The sequence below is a fragment of the Poecilia mexicana genome, unplaced genomic scaffold (genome assembly GCF_051168715.1).
Source record: "Poecilia mexicana isolate PSO_F unplaced genomic scaffold, ASM5116871v1 scaffold_13, whole genome shotgun sequence".
NCBI classification, from domain to species: Eukaryota; Metazoa; Chordata; class Actinopteri; order Cyprinodontiformes; family Poeciliidae; genus Poecilia; species Poecilia mexicana.
The window spans coordinates 3,763,625-3,780,153 of record NW_028263382.1 but is presented as its reverse complement, the minus strand read 5'-3'; positions in this window follow the sequence as shown (position 1 = coordinate 3,780,153).

Here is a 16,529-nt window from a genome sequence, read left to right as displayed (position 1 = left end):
ACATAAATTTTTCATAGATTACCTCTCATACCATACTGTCACAACATAATGACAATTTTAAAAAATATGTGAAAAATATTTACATAAAAGTGACATACTGCAGCTTTAATTTCACTCAGAAGAGAACAGGTCAGGAGGGACGTGGGTTAGAGCTGCTGCTGACTGACTCATCTGTTGTTAAGTGGCAAAAGGTACAAGGGCCAAGTTAAATATATGAATATGTTGGTAATTTTTTTCCTTAATTCATTAAATGCTAGTGAAAAGGAGGCAAACAGTAGTTTGTAGCTAAGGTAATTATGCTAAATGTTTGATAATCTCACACAGTCTACCCACCTTGATATTTGCTTCATCCAAAGGGTGAAGTAAATATCAAATATGAAGCAAAGAGTTGAATCCAACAGCTGAATCAACTCCTACATGCAGTCAAATTCTCCGGAGTCCTGCTAACGACCTCATTATTTGACTCAGGTGTGTTGAAGTAGAGACACATCTAAAAGTTGCAGGAGACCAGCCCTCGAGGCCTAGAGTTGCCCACCCATGTTCTACACAGCACAACTGATGCTGAACCAGAGACAGCGCTACAGATGCTGGGAGAAACATCAAAGACGAGCAGCGCTAGTGGAGCTATTACTGCTGGAAATGCTAATGGAGCTAGAACACCGGTACTGTGAAACCACTACCAACACCGAACGAAGTTCAGGTCCTGTATCCCCACTATAAACAGTGTTGGTGCTGCACTGCTTCTCCCTCCTGAGACGCCAGATTGTGGAACAGAATCGCCTTGAAGCCGTACGGAAGTCTTTCTCCATGGCCTCTCCAAACTCTTCCCATGCCCGAGTTTTTGCCTCCGCAACCACCCGAGCCGCATGCTGCTTCGCCCGCCGGTACCCATCGTTTGCTTCTGGAGTCCCACAGGCCAAAAAGGCCTGATAGGACTCCTTCTTCAGCTTGACAGCATCCCTCACCAAAGGTGTCCACCGAGTTCGAGGGTTGCCGGTGCGACAGGCACCAACAACCTTGTGGCCGCAGCTCCGATAAGCCGCCTCGGCAATGGAGACATGGAACATGGTCCACTCAGACTCAATGTCCCCACCTCCCCCAGAACGCGTTCGAAGTTCTGCCGGAGATGGGAGTTAAAGCTCCGTCTCACAGGGGACTCCGCCAGACGTTCCCAGCAGACCCTCACTACACGTTTGGGCCTGCCAGGTCTGACCGGCTTCCCCTCCCCTCCACTGGAGCCAACTCACCACCAGGTAATGGTCAGTGGACAGGTCCACACCTCTCTTCACCCGAGTGTCCAAGACATATGGCCGGAGATTCGATGAAATGATGACAAAATCAATCATCGAACTGCAACCTAGGGTGTCCTGGTGCCAAGTGCACATATGGACACCCTCAGGCATAAGGATAGCCTTATGCCTGAACATAGTGTTTGTTATGGGCAATCTGTGACAAGCACAGAAGTCCAACAACAGAACACCACTCGAGTTCAGATTGAGGGGGCCGTTCCTTCCAACCACGCCCCTTCCTTCATACATACTTCTCACTAAGTCCATATTTCTGTCTTTTTGTTATTACTCTGATATAACATTCTAATCTCGAATGTCTTGTATTCATTTAGCCTGGCCATTGTCTTCTTGTGCAATTGCGCTCAAAAAAATTCTCGCTTACAGCACAGTCTGGGCTTTCTCCCATTGAGTTTGATTATCTGCAGTAGATTTTCTACGGAGCCAATCAGAGAACAGAAGAAGAATTTGTGAACAATGACGTTGATTTTCTGTAGTCTACCTGTATTTTTAGCAATGTCAGTGGAGAAAATGATCAAAGCTGTTCAGACTGTGTTGGTCACGCTTCTTAATGTAGAAATAACATTAACAGCTGCCTCATTCGGACCTAATTTTTGTTTCACAGTGGGGGATGGTTGTTTACAGCACTGGCAATTTGCAGTAAGTTTCATAGTGTCGAACTGGTGCATTACATACGTCACGGGCGAACATAAGCAATTGTGTAAAATGTAAAACTTCGAAAGAGTCCACGTCTCTAGCAATCAGGGAGTAAACCAGTGGTGCCCAAAGCTGGTCCTCGAGGGCCGGCATCCTGCATGTTTCAGTTCTCTCCCTGGTGGTAGTAACAACCTTTTCAGCTTGTCAGTGTTCTTAGGCCTTCTAATGAGCCATCATTTGATCCAGGTGCATTAAACAAGGGAGGGAACTAAAACATGCAGGATGCCGGACCTCCAGGACCGACTTTGGGCACCACTGGTGTAGACCCTCTGGATGAAGCAAAGTGTTGAACAAAGGGCTGGTTTTACCAGGCTGTTATTCATCGGCTTTAAGCAAAAGAAATCATCATTATGAACAGTTTGAAAACATCTGTCTGTGTTTAATTAATTTTTATGATGTGTTTCACTTAGTGAAGAGTAACTGAAATAATATGTATTGAATATTACTGGTTTCAGCAATAATAATAATAATAACAATACATTTTATCTCAAGGTGCCTTTCAAGTCACTCAATGTCACTGAACAAGAAATGCAGAACAGTAAAAGAAAAACTATAAAAAGATTTTAAAATAGGGGCAAATATCAAGAAAATCCACGCAATCAATGGTGCAATGAATAATAACATTAAACAGAATAATCACATTTGAAAGAATGAGCTTTGAGGTCAGATTTTTAAATGAAGACAGAAAATCAGAATTCTCCTACAGGACGGAGAAAGTTCTAGAGACAAGGGGCTGAGCCCAGTCAAGCCACCTGGAACTATTACGTAAAACCAACTTTTCAAGCTTTACATCATATTATTCCCTCAAAACAAACCTGGACTAGTGCCTATATTCTTTCATGCATGTTTGAGAAATCCCTCAATCTTCCTGCCAACCACTCAGCTGTGAAAAATGGCTGGATGAACCTAGCGCTGCCTTTGAAGCGCAGCTCATCAGAGCAGGCCTCTCCGACAATTTCCCCACTCAGCTCCTTCAGACTAGCCAGCAGCAATTAGCAAACACCTGGTTGAACTGCACATCTGCTGAGCTCATTATAGGAGCTTCTTTTCAGTGAAATGGTGGTAAAAACTTTGCTAAAGAGTTAATAGAGGAGCCATGTTGTGATTACTTCCTAAAGGTGGAGTTCCAGAAAGAGCAGGAATTTTTAAAGCGACAGAGGCCCAATTTCAAGGCATTAAATTACAAAGTCAAATGTCTTTTAAGCCATATTTGATATATATTGCATTTTTTAACAGCTAACGTTAACATAGTTACTTAACTGTGCTATAAAACGGCATTATGTGCCTGGAAAACACATAATACTGCCTCTTTAAACAGGCACAGTGCTGCAGAATTCATCTTAAGCTAAGCTACTGGCTGACATCGGTGACGTAGATTTAAAATTAGCTGCGGTAATCTTGTAGGAGAATAACCACATCTACACACACTACAGCTGTGTGTCTGCTCCAGTTGAACTTAAAATCGGTGAAAGGCCAACAATCCTAAAAAGCTGTGATCTGCATTTTGTGTATTTTCCAGGAACAGTGACATTTTATAGCATAATCAAGTAGGTGTATTATCTTAAGTGTTCCTAAAAAATACTGTGCATATTAACAAAACTTGAAATAATATGACATCTGGCTTGGCGTCATAACCATATCTGCTGCTTTCAAATTGGCCTCTCTCTCTTTAATCAGGAGGTTCTCCTGAGTTATAAAAGTTCGTAGGTGGGTTGGACAGAGACGTAGTCAGTGTGATGAGCTCAGCAGTCCAGCAGTTCCACCAGGTGTTTGCTAACTGCTGCTGCAGCTAATCTGGAGGAGCTGAGTGGAGGAGGGGGCTGTCCAAGGAGGAGCTTTGGGTAAATGGGTGGAGCTTGGTGAGAGTTAAGGCACTTCTGAATGGCAGCCAAGGCACATTTAAGGATTTCTCAAACATGCATTAATGCATACCGTGTGTTGGCAAACAGCACTTTGGGAATGTGTTTGATGAGGGAACGACATTATAAGATGATATATAACTCAAAAAAGACTAATTTTGCATAATAACCCCCCTTTAAAATGTAAAAAATACTTTTGGACTTTACTAGTTGAAAATCTCTGAAAAAAGATGTTGATTATTGACTTCCTCTCTCTAGGAAGACGCTGAAAGCATCCAGCATTCCTTTAATTAAATATGTCGAACTGTTGTTGGATTTCATCACTGTATTTAAATGCAAACACTTTAAAATTCACTGATATTCAGCATGAGTGGTTCAGTCTGCATGTTATATTTCTAAACAAAACACAGAAATGAATTAATGAACCCATACAAACCAATCTGAAAGACAGTAATACAGAACCTAAAGCAATCCAAATACCAAAACAGAAATAAATTAAAGCTTTGCGTTAGAACTAGTAAATCAACCACCCACCAGGAAGCTCATTTAGATTTTTGCTGGGTGGTTCCTGCACATTTACTGCAAAAAGCTTAAGATACTCAGTACATTAAGCCTTCTATAAAAATCATCTCATCTAATCTCTTCTAATTTATCTTCAGGCCAAACTGACATCCAAGTGTGTGAAATAACAGACAAGAAGACAAGAAGAAGGAAACTGGTAAAGTCAGAATGGGAACATTTACAAAACATCCATATTTTACCCTCCAATACACTAGCTCCAAGGCTTTGGCAGTGATGTTAGTTTTTTTTTGTGGCTTAGGCTTTGCTAAGTGAATGCTTGGTCAACAGTATACGTCTTTGCCCATTATTGTTTGCCTTTTCTTGTTGTCTTTGGATTGTACTTTTGTGTTCAAGTGAAAAGGCCTGTAGAGCTTTCCCTCCACTAAAACCAAAAGTAACCACACAGAGCCACTCACTCTATGGTCATAGATGGAAACACTGAACCAGCTCTATCCTTAAAACCTGGCTCATGCATCCAGTTTTTTTTCCCTTTAGAGTAACACACTTTGCAAAGTCTTTTGTCCAGCAAACAAAAGTCTTTTAGGAGCGTCTCTTTTTAAACAGGCCCATGTAAACTGGCTTGAACGAAACATGGCCGTTATTTACCTATAAATGAGGTTCCACCACAACCTTGTGTAAAGCAGCACCAGACTTTATGTTGTATAACTTGTATCACGCCATGTTTGCTCTCTCATTGCATTCCAACATGATGCCCTGTGTACCAGTGTGCAAAGAGATGAGAAGCTAAAAGTATGGAGGACCAAAACTGACATAATAAGAAATAAAAGCATAAATATATATTTAGTTTTTCCTTGTCCTTACACATTTGTTGTCATCAAGAAATGTATGTTTTGTTTTTCCTTTCCTTTATACGTGCTGTCAGAATTATATTAAAAAATGTATATTAATTTTACTTTTCCTTACACGTGTGTTTTTAGCAAGAAATGTATATATTTTCTTTTTCATTTCCTCTAAACATGCGTTTTTGTCAAGAAAAGTAGATATTTAGTTTCATAAAAGCCCTCGTTCTTTTGTCGTTGCCTCCTCTCCTCTTTCTGCTTCTCCGTGTGCATCGCTATGTTAATGAGGAGAGCCGCCTTCTATGTCCAGCTCCTACTATTGGTCAATAGAGCTTCGGAACCAACGTCACTGCGTCAGACGTTGTGGGGCGTTTAGGTCCAGTCGCTCGGTGCCATCTTTACAGGCCACAGACCAAAACAAACTTTATCCCGGTGGTTTTGTTGTGTTACTGACTGCAGCGAAGTTGTTTTCAAGTTGGATATTGGATATTCTAATATCTGCGGAGCAAGCGGCGTTTAGCTCAAGGTTGATCCGATTTATGAACGCTAATTTCTGCCAGCCGTTCTCCAGCTCCCTCCTCAGCGCTCGGAGGTTCACTTAGGGACTGCCAACAAATTTCTGAACCAAACACTCCTAAGAAACAAATGTTAATAAATGCCTTGTGACCAACTGATACAAAAAAGTGGCAATTCATGCTTTTACATGAGACACACCACCCTCTATTAAAACATCAAGTCATATTCAATAGTTGAAATAACTTTAATGTTAAATATAATGTTTTCTTCAATAGACTAGAGAGTTGATGTAAACTCATTTCCCCCATTTTAGATGGTTTTATATTTCTTACGTTATTTTATATTTAAAAAAATATGATTGGTGTTCAATAGCTCACGTCATCTGACCCACTGACAGGGAATAAAAGGGGTCAAATTGAATAAAAATACATGTGCCTCATCTATGCAGTTTAGTACAACAATTACACACTGATTTTTAGTCAATGTGGCACAAAATATGGAAGCTATTGAAGAGGCATCAATGTGCCGGCATGAGGGGGGGGAACTGGTTAACACTCCTGTGTTTATTGAATTTGCCTGCAATGACTTTCTAAATCCAGCAGATGTCACTGTAAGTGACAAAGCAACACAGTCTCAGCACAGTGTCGACACAGTTTGGGAAATGTGCCACACACCCAGTGAGGCCTCATCTGCCCATCACTACTTGATTCTTTCATACATTGTTGAGAAATCCTTTAATCACCATTCACCTGTGCAAAACGCCTGGTTGGACCTAGCTCTGCCTTTGAGGCGCGGCTCTTCCTCAGAAACATAGACGCTTCCGAGCATTCCGCCTCACAGAGTAGCCCTCCTCTGTGACTTCCCCACTCAACTCCTTCAGATTATCCATCAGCAATTCTTCTTATAGGAGCTACTTCTCAGTGCAAAGCATTGTTCAATGGTTGATAGAGGAACACTGTTATAGTAACTTCCTGAAGGTGGAGTTTCAGAAAGAGCAGGAGTTTTTAAAGAGACAGTGGCCCAATTTCAAGGTATTAAATTACAAAGTCAAATTTCTTTCAAGCCATTTTTGATATTGTCATGATGTTGGTTGTTGAAGGTAGACCCAAATGCGGAGAAGAGAGGCAGCTACTGACTTCTTAAATGATTTAATGATGAATGGTAGAAATAATGATGGACACTTACAAAAATCCAAAATCCAAGGTAGGAATAAAAGTAAATCCAAAAGAACATCAAATCTGGAGGCACAAGGAGAAAACAGGGAAGCACAGAGGACTGAGGTACGTGAATATGAGGATCTAATGAGGAATGGAAGTGAATGAGAGGCTAAAATACTGGGAGGTAGAAAGCTAGACAGAACCAGGGCTTATGAGCTTAATTGATTGCAGGTGAGGGTGATATGCAGGAGCTAACTGAGGGGCAGGGAGAAAATGGCAGAGAAACTACAAGGATCTACAGGGGAACATAAAAGAGTGATAGAAGTAACAAGTGAACTTGGAATAAATCTAATACTAAGAGACACTAAGATAGAAACAGAAAAATAACTAGAAAGCAAAACAAACATGATGGGAAAACTGAGGAAACCCGAAATAGAAATAAGGCAGATCTAAGGAAAATAGAGCTAGAGTAACTAGAAGATCTAGAGCAGTGGTTCTTAACCTTTTTTGAGGTACCAAGCCCACCAGTTTCATATGCGCATTCACTGAACCCTTCTGTAGTGATAAATAAAATATGATGTTTTTCCTCCAAATTCAAGACATAGGGGTGCCACCAACTAGAGTCTAGTTGGGTCACCCAATGATCACTAAGTCTTCTTAAAAGGTAGAGTCTCTGAGAACAGTTCTTCAAAATATACTGCTCAAAAAAATAAAGGGAACATTTCACTTTAATTTTGTGTGTGGCTCCAAATCCAGGCCTCCATTGGTTAATAAATTTGATTTCCATTGATGATTTTTGTGTGATTTTGTTGTCAGCACATTCAACTTTGTACAGAACAAAGTATTCAATGAGAATATTTCCTGACTGTCCAGGAACGACCCAAGGTATTTAAAATTTACCACAGTTTCAACAGGTTGGCCTTCGAGAGAAACTGGAACCACTTTAAGGTTTTGTTTAGATCATTTAATTAGCTCTACATTCTTAAGAGAATGAAACATTTATAATAAATAATAAAGACTTTGCGGTATTCTGATTTAGTAATGTAATTATATTAGTTGTGTTACCACCCCCACGCCACTAGAGGCAGTACCAATCCCGAAAAGATGCAACTAAGGAGCAGATTTAGAAGTACACCAAAGCTACAGAATAGACCCTTTTCACATGACGTCAGAGAACATCCGTTTTGACTCAATCCAGTGTATCTTTAGTTCCGGTGTGTGTAGTTAACGCTGTTTCTGGACTCTAAAGCAGCTGCCACAAATATGATTTGAAGATGTATCACTATTTGCAAACAGTTTTTCTTCATCAGCATAATCTAAACTGGACAAATTTCTCGCTCATTGATACCAGTTTGACTATGAAGGTACGTGTTTTGTTTTTTTTCTAGCTGTTAGTTGATATGCTAGGATAGCAATAGTAATTTGTTAGCTGACTAACATTACGTAGCCTTTCTGTTTTGGAAATATAATGTATTTAGGCTCTAATCTTAATCAGATTTTTATAGTATAGACTGGGGTTGCCACCTGTCACGTAAAATGCATGATCGTATTAAACCCTCCTCACGTCATACGCTAGTTTCACCACCTGCTACATTACCTGTAGCTACAAGTCCAAAACTTGACAGTTATGCCAAACACCCGCTGCTCCATCACATCCTGAGAAGTTAAAGTTAAACTCTTGCTACGATCAAGACATGAGGAGGCACATCCCACCACAACATTCACCGTGTTGACTGGCAGCTCACCAGTACAACCAGTTAACTGTAAGCAATCACGTCACAGGTTCAAAGGTCATCCTGTTGAAGTAATTTCTGATACATGTGGGGGTCATGACCTCACTTCCTGGTAAACTTTATCTATCTATCTATCTGTTTTAGATAGATAGATAGATAGATAGATAGATAGATAGATAGATAGATAGATAGATAGATAGATAGATAGCAGTGTTGTGGTACTCGAAGTTGGTCTTGGTCTCTCGTCCGGTCTTAAGACCATTTTTTTGATGGTCTCAGTCTTGTCTCGGTCTCGGGCTCTGAGGACTCGGCATTTTATTTCAAGACCAGTCGAGACCGCAACTGTGAAAATATCACTAAATGTACAGCATACTGTCCAGTTTATTTGTTAACATCTTTGTTTTCAGTGGATGCAAAACGCACCAATTAAAATCCAAGCAATTACGTGTTTCTGTTACTCCCCCTCCCCTCCCCACCTTTCACTCGCGCGCGGCGCTCCAGGACATGCGCAGTGGTTTCCTCTCAGCAGCAGAAAATGTTTGTCTAATCGTCAGTAATATAATAGCGCTGCAAAAATAGTAAGAAATCCGATGGCCACCGCTAACTCAGCAGCGCTTCGCTTTCACAGATGGTGGGGACAACGTCTAACTTTTTTCGTCACTTAGAAAAGTAGCTCAAAGACGGTAAGCTCCGTTTACGTGATGTTAGCAAAGCTAGCTGTACAGAGACACATAAGCATTGTGATGAAAAATGTTATCACTCACTGCGCTGAATTATTGTGCGGAGATGTTGACTGACTTGTCGCATATATGGGACAACGCTATGTCCAAAAGTCTGCAATATAGTGATGCGACATTCAAAAACAGTCGATTCTTCTCCACGGCTCTTTACTTATTAGATAGGACTGGAGTGTCGCTCACAGAGAGCCGTTGTTCTATCAGATAGCCATACGCTGTCAGAATAGCATACATGCAGTGAGTACCATGCATGCGCATTAAGAAGTCCGATGGTCAATGGACTTGTCAGTCCAGCATACGCAGCAAGTTATGACGAAAATAAGTCATTAAGTTGTTTATAATATAATATAATATGATAACTATATAGATATACATGTGTCGTCATGGTTTCAAAGTGTGTTTAAAGCAGGTCTGGCTGCAGCTGGATGCCATACAACTGTTAATAACCAAGTGTATGATGATCTACGTCATGATTCTATGTTGCTGATTAAATAAAATCATATGGTAATGACAGCATATGCATGTCTGAGCTAAGCGTATGACTATCTGACAACGTATGCTGATCTGACAGAACACCGTGAGTTTTGCTAAGCGTATGACGATCTGACCAGACAGAACACCCGTTCTTTGTTCTTGTAATGCTCTGTGTACACTGCATCATTATTTTATTAATTATGTACGTTGATATTTAAATTAACAAATAACTAAAACACAAGAACGAAAGAGCACGCAGACCATGCACATTGCTCTTTGTTTTTGTTCAAAGTGGCAGCTGTAATGTCTGCCATGGTGTCAGACTACCTGGCTTCATGTACTGGGATAGAGAGTGAAAACAGTCCCGATGAGCGCCTTCTGTTTGGTTACTTCTTGCTTGTTGCTCCTTGGTCAGTGTTCATAGTTGAGCGTTATTTACCGTCAGGGCATTGCCTCAATTGCTATGTTTAATGGTGCAGACAGTGGTGGTTTCTTACATGAGCAATATGGGCAAATGCCCAGGGTGTTATGTTTTTAGGGATGGCACAAGACCATCAGACATTGTAGCACAGAAATGGAATATTTAATATTGGTAAAACATATTAAGTATTTAATATCTAGGTGTTTTTATGGGAATATGGATCTTTCAGATTATTTTGAAAAGCATTTTTGATCATATTTTACATTTTATTGTGTCATGTAGCGCGGCCGCTGGTCTTGGTCTTGACTTTGTCTCGGGTTAGGTGGTCTTGAACACAACACAGACAGACAGACAGATAGATATTAACGTTTCATTGGAGAAATGTGATGATCTCTCTCTCTCTCTCTCTCTCTCTCTCTCTATATATATATATATATATATATATATATATATATATATATATATATATATATATATATATATATATATATATATATATATATATATTAGCTCATTAACTTCATGAATATTGAATATATTTGAATATTTATCAAATGTTATGATTAGAAGGTCAAGTTTCTTATACTTTGTCTTCCTGTGGTTGTAGACTTGGCAGTAGAAAATTGATAATATAGGAATAACACCTTTATATCCCTTTTAACAGGTTACAATTGATTCTGCTGTGGTGCCTGTGGAAACGAAGTGCATGAAGTTTGTGCTCAGGTGGGAAAACCCTGTGGATCACATGGTGGGACTTCTGCTTCAAACTGCTCACTACAGTTTACCATTGGCTCTGTCACCCACCAGTTCACTGCAGACTGGCACCTGCCAAGGACCCTACATGGATGTCTTCTTAAGTTGTAAACCCTGAGTAGATAATGTTGAAATAAAATTGATATGCCTTTTGTAAATACATTTTCTCTATCAATGACTTAAATTGTTAACTGTGGTAATTGTTTGTGTAATATAGTAACCATGTACAGTGTTTAATATAATTATTAATATTAAAGATCAGCCACAAACCTTACGTCTTTGGTCCACAATAGCAGCTTTAATTTTAGCATTTCCTCTCCTCCACATACTTTGTTGCCAGATGTATAAAATCTACAAAAATATGCAATTTAAATGTAAAAGTTGCACATATGTAGATTATTCAAGAGAAGCTATTTACAATAGTTTTTACAGAATTCTACACAACATCAATTCATTTATTAATAGATACATATAGATATTAATTACAGGATAGATACACAAAGATTTCATTTCTAACAGCTGCTTGCAGTAATGAGTGTTCATCTAAGAAGTGTGGCTTGCAGGAGCAGGGAGGCTCTGTACTGGTTTGTCTGGTTTTAAATCAAGAGGCCCATGATAGGTTGACGTTAGGCAGCAGATGTCCTGCAGCTGATTGACTGAACCTGCCATGGACAGAGGAACAAGACCATCCCAGATATGGTAGGTTGTTAGGCTACTGCTGAGAAAGATGGACAACAAAACAAATGGAGAAATTATGAATCACATCAGAATATGTAAATTATTTGGCAGATAGCGCTTAAGTCAATATTTAAAATGCTTTTCTAAACAGTGTTGGAAGATGTCAGTGATTTTAGTGAAACTTTTAACATTACAGCACTAACAGGCAGCAGTGTATATGTTTCCTAACTGTGGCTAAAGCTGGTGCTAGATGGTTTATTCTCCGATCGGAGGCTGTTTATGTTATACAGAGTGAGAGAATGGTGAATTGATAATGAGTAATAACGGTTATCTAACACTTAAATGCTGTTATTATTAACCTTACCTTTTATTATATCCTTAAGATAATGAGTATCCGTGAATTTTTCAGTCAGGTTTCCCAAGGCAAAATCACACCGGAAGTAAAGATACACCGCTTCGAGTTATGGCGGCCATTGTCTGCCGTCACTGTGAAAAGGGTCTATTTGGTAAAAACTGAATTTTGCTGAAGTAATTAAAGACACAAGTTCAAATCCCTGCTGAGAGTGGAGCTCCTTCAATCAGGGCTCCTCCGCAGCTCTGATTGGCTCAGCAATGTAACGTGATCCTCTGCATGGCAAAGCGGGGCGTCATCACGACTTTACACAGTGTGTCTTTACCTCCACAGCAGAGGGTCCGTCGAACCCCTGAGACCGACTCACCGAACCCCTGGGGTTCGATCGAACCCAGGTTAAGAACCACTGGTCTAAACAAAGAAATAACCTAGCTAGAATGACTAAAGAAAGATGGACAAAAAGACTAAACCTAAAGTGACAAAATAAGAAAACTAGAAACACTACAGGGGGAAGCTAGAAGGACTTAATAACTTAACTGGAACTACTAAAGAAAGGTAATCCTAAACTCTAGACATGCAAGAATAACCAGGGGTGAAATAAGGGGGTACGGTAGGGTGCTGCGTACCCCTAAAAGATTTAGCGGGGGTTCGCAGTACCTGCAAGAGAGAGGAGTGACTGTCAGCTGTAAAAAAAAAAAAAAATAATCAGTGAGTTCACTGTACAGCCGTGAGTGATTAGTTTTTCAAGAACAATCTAAAACACAACTTAATCAGTTAATAAATAACTATTTTACCATTTCATATTTGTGGAGGTTCCTCCACCTTTTCCTCAGTGTTAGTATTTATTTAAATGTTTTCATATAATATATTTAGATTTTCACTTTTTCTTTGATGGGTTTTCTTTGGTGGTGGTTATGGCATTAGGTTGTTTACTAATTTGGGTGCACACATTTAATAAACGCCTTATGTTTTTTTAAGATCATTAACTATTTTGTTTGCTGAGTTTAAGGACTGGCTGAAAGGAACACCAGGAAGTGGAACGGTCCATCAGGCTGCTGGAAGCAGGGGACTTGATGTGGAAAAAATCTGCCTCTCTCCACTAATGGCATAATTGCTAAAACCCTTTGGTGTTGGGTTATTTTGGTTTTTATAGTGGTGTTTAAGTCAAAATGTTTTAGTTTAAATTTGTCATTTATGTTTATACATTATTTGTCTTTGTCTCCTTCCCCTCCCCTCCTCGTTTGTGTAGGCCAGCCTGTTTGTATAAATCCTCCTGTGTTCATTGTGTGAGGTCAGTTTTTGCTTTGTTATCTTGAGTTATGTTTGCCTTACTTGATTTCTTTTGGGCCCATTTTGTTATATTTTTTAGATTTGTTGTTGAAACCTTTTGTTAAGATGTTTTTTTGGAAAAAAATAAATAGAAGATATTTTTTATATATGCCTTTGTCCTTGTCCTTGACTGGTCGGACCATCACAATATTGTTTCTGAACTCTTTGTGCTTTTGTTGGAACAGGGCTGCAACACGTCGATCGCAGAAGGTTTTGAGTTGATCTCGGCATTAGGAGACAAACTGAACGCAGCCAGGAGGCTGAGACCAGCAGGTCCTCCTCTGATTGGCTTAAAATGTCCGTAAATGTATTAAAGAACAAAAACAACAACAAAAAAAACAACAAAACGTGTTCAAATTAATGACCCAACAACAATAATAATCTCAGTGATTATTGTTTCAACAAGGTGTTGCGCATTTCTGTGCGTTTCGGTTCTATTACCAAAAAAATAACGAGCAGAGCAGGAGTTTAAACTGAACTAATCAACCACCGCTGTGTTCATGAGAGGATTATTAATGATCACAAAATAAATATCAAGCCTGCAAACCTAATATCATAACGGACTGAATGTTTTTAACATAATCTCTGGTCGGCTTGTGGATCGCAGGAGGTTGCCATGGCAACGGGTGTGCTTAAACGACAAAGAGAGACGGAGAGTAAAAAGGTCCCAGTGGTTTAGAGTTGATCACCTGTTCAGGTTGTTTTACCTTTGCTGTGGCTCATCACAGCCGCTGTAGTTTCTGAATGTTCAATAAACGACAAACTTGGACTAATTACCAAGTTTGTCGTTTATGTCATTTTGTTTTGTTTTTTTTGTTTTGTCGTTTTGTTTGTTGTCATTTACAACAAACATCAAACACAGTAAATATGTTTCATTAAGTATTTAACAAACAAATGGCTTCTACCGTGATAATTATGTGAAATTAAATTAATTGTCTAATAAAACATAGTTTGGTCCTGTCGGTCTGAGAGGCTTTTCCTTTATCAAACAATTTTTTTGCCTCTTATTTAGTGGAAATATTGATGTTGATGAGACTTAATGATAATCTTTATCAACCTTTATAGCTCCACTGTTGAAATGCTCTAACATTCACAAATGACAGTGAAATAAAATCCAGTCCAACATCTGGTTTGAGGTGATTCCTCTGGAACCTGTTGGAGGAAAAACATCCCAACTTCAGAAGATGAGCTTTAACCTCTGTGGTTCCTCCAGTTTATCCTAGCTATCAAACAATGCAGTCAAGTACAGTTCATAATTTAAATTGGTTTTAAATGAGAATGAAGGGGAAAAAAGCAGTGGGACTGCACTCCTGTGTAGCCTGAAGAAATTCACGGGCTACACAAATTGCCCACTGATCTGCATATCAGTGTGCGCTTGTGAATGCGAATGGGCGAAAGTGACTCTAGTGTAAAACCCCTGGGCCGCGGACCGGTACCAGTCCGAGGACCAATTGGCACCGGGCCGCACAAGAAAAAATTAAATATTTCCGTTTTATGTATTATCTGAGTCTGGAGGAACTTTTAGTTTGAAAATCCCTAGTGATGGGACATCATAGGAAGATGTGCATGACCCGATATACCCATCATGCCTAGTGTCTGCCTTACAGTGGTTGTGCTGATTACTCTTCATTGATGGCATGGATATATTCTAAGATGGCAATGCCAGGAAGATATTACAAAAGTGGTTTCAGGAGCATGGGAGCACATCTCATTTCACCAGAGTCTGGAGTTACCCTCAGTGCTAATCTTCAGGAGGTGATAGAAAGGAATTCATGGAGACGTCTGACTCACCTGCTACTTGCATTTACATTGCAGTTGTATCTGTACATTTGAATGCTTATGCATTTTGAAAAGGAAGTACTTCTGTACTTTTCACCAAGCAACTTTTACTTTTAGTTGAGTAAGATTTGACCATTAGTATCAACACATTTACTCAAGTGCTAGTGATGAGAACTTTGTCCATCACTGATTGCATATAGTGAGCACCTACTTTTTGCACTACTGATCAAATCTAAAGGTTCTTCAACAAAATGCTGGTGTGTAACATTTTCTTTGCTTTTAATTTGTCATCCAATCGCTCCAGATAATGATTTACAGTCTGAGGCTTAGCACTTGCTGATGCTAATTCTATCAGTGCAGCTTTGTGAGACAATATTCCATCTATCTGCTTCAGAAGAAATGCTAACAAACGCTTAAATCAAGGAGGCAAAATTATGCAATAGCAGTACATTTGAGGAAGCTAGCAAAATAATTCATCCGTGTTATCTTTGAGCTTTATAACAAACAATGAAGGTACACCTTAAATTCAAGACAAGCTGCTTTCACCATGGAGATGTAATGATGCTATAACGTTTTAGTCTCTTATGGAACTAAGCTAGCCAAGCTCTCGTTAGTTTCTTTAGCCACTGGTTCTGGCTTATCTTGGATCAGATCATCAGTTGACTTCTCAGTAATGTAATTTTTGTCCTTCTGATTGTGCCACACCAGACATCATGCAAATTCCAGTAGGAATAAGTAGTTCCACTTTAATGTTCAGCTAGTTCGTCTCACTGGTTTCTCTATCGCTACGAAATCATGTGTGTAAAAATGTAACCAGGCTCAGCGTGCAATGGGAAACGCATGTAAATTTCCACCTACATATTTTGCAGATTAATAGACAGCACGAGTTTTAGTCTGAAGGTAAAGTTCTGTGGTTTGAGTCGGAAAACAAGTGAAAAAGCCTTTCGTGAGTTTGTTGCAGGAGCAGACATAAACTTTTTAGCGAAGCATGCCACCAGCTATTGCAGCCACTCAACAAAAGCTTGAGGTGACTCATTTGTTTTTACTTTGCTCAAAGTGTTTTATACAAATCTAAAAAAAGAAAAACTCTTTTCAGAGGAAAATGCCATAATAAGGTTCATTTTTGCAAGAGTGTTATCAAAAATGTATGTGTTTGCCAAGAACAAAGTTTTTATTAGATGTATATATGGTAGATAGCGATATTAGAAGAAAATTTTGTATGTTCTCCACAGATGCAAAAGCTCAAAGTAAAAGAAGAACAACTTCCGTGCTGCAAGACCTGCGGCGCTCAGAAGCTCCCGGAACTCAAAATCAGAAACGTGGAAACAATATATCCTTTATATATCCTTTTTTGAATTCAGACAAGGAGTACAGGCC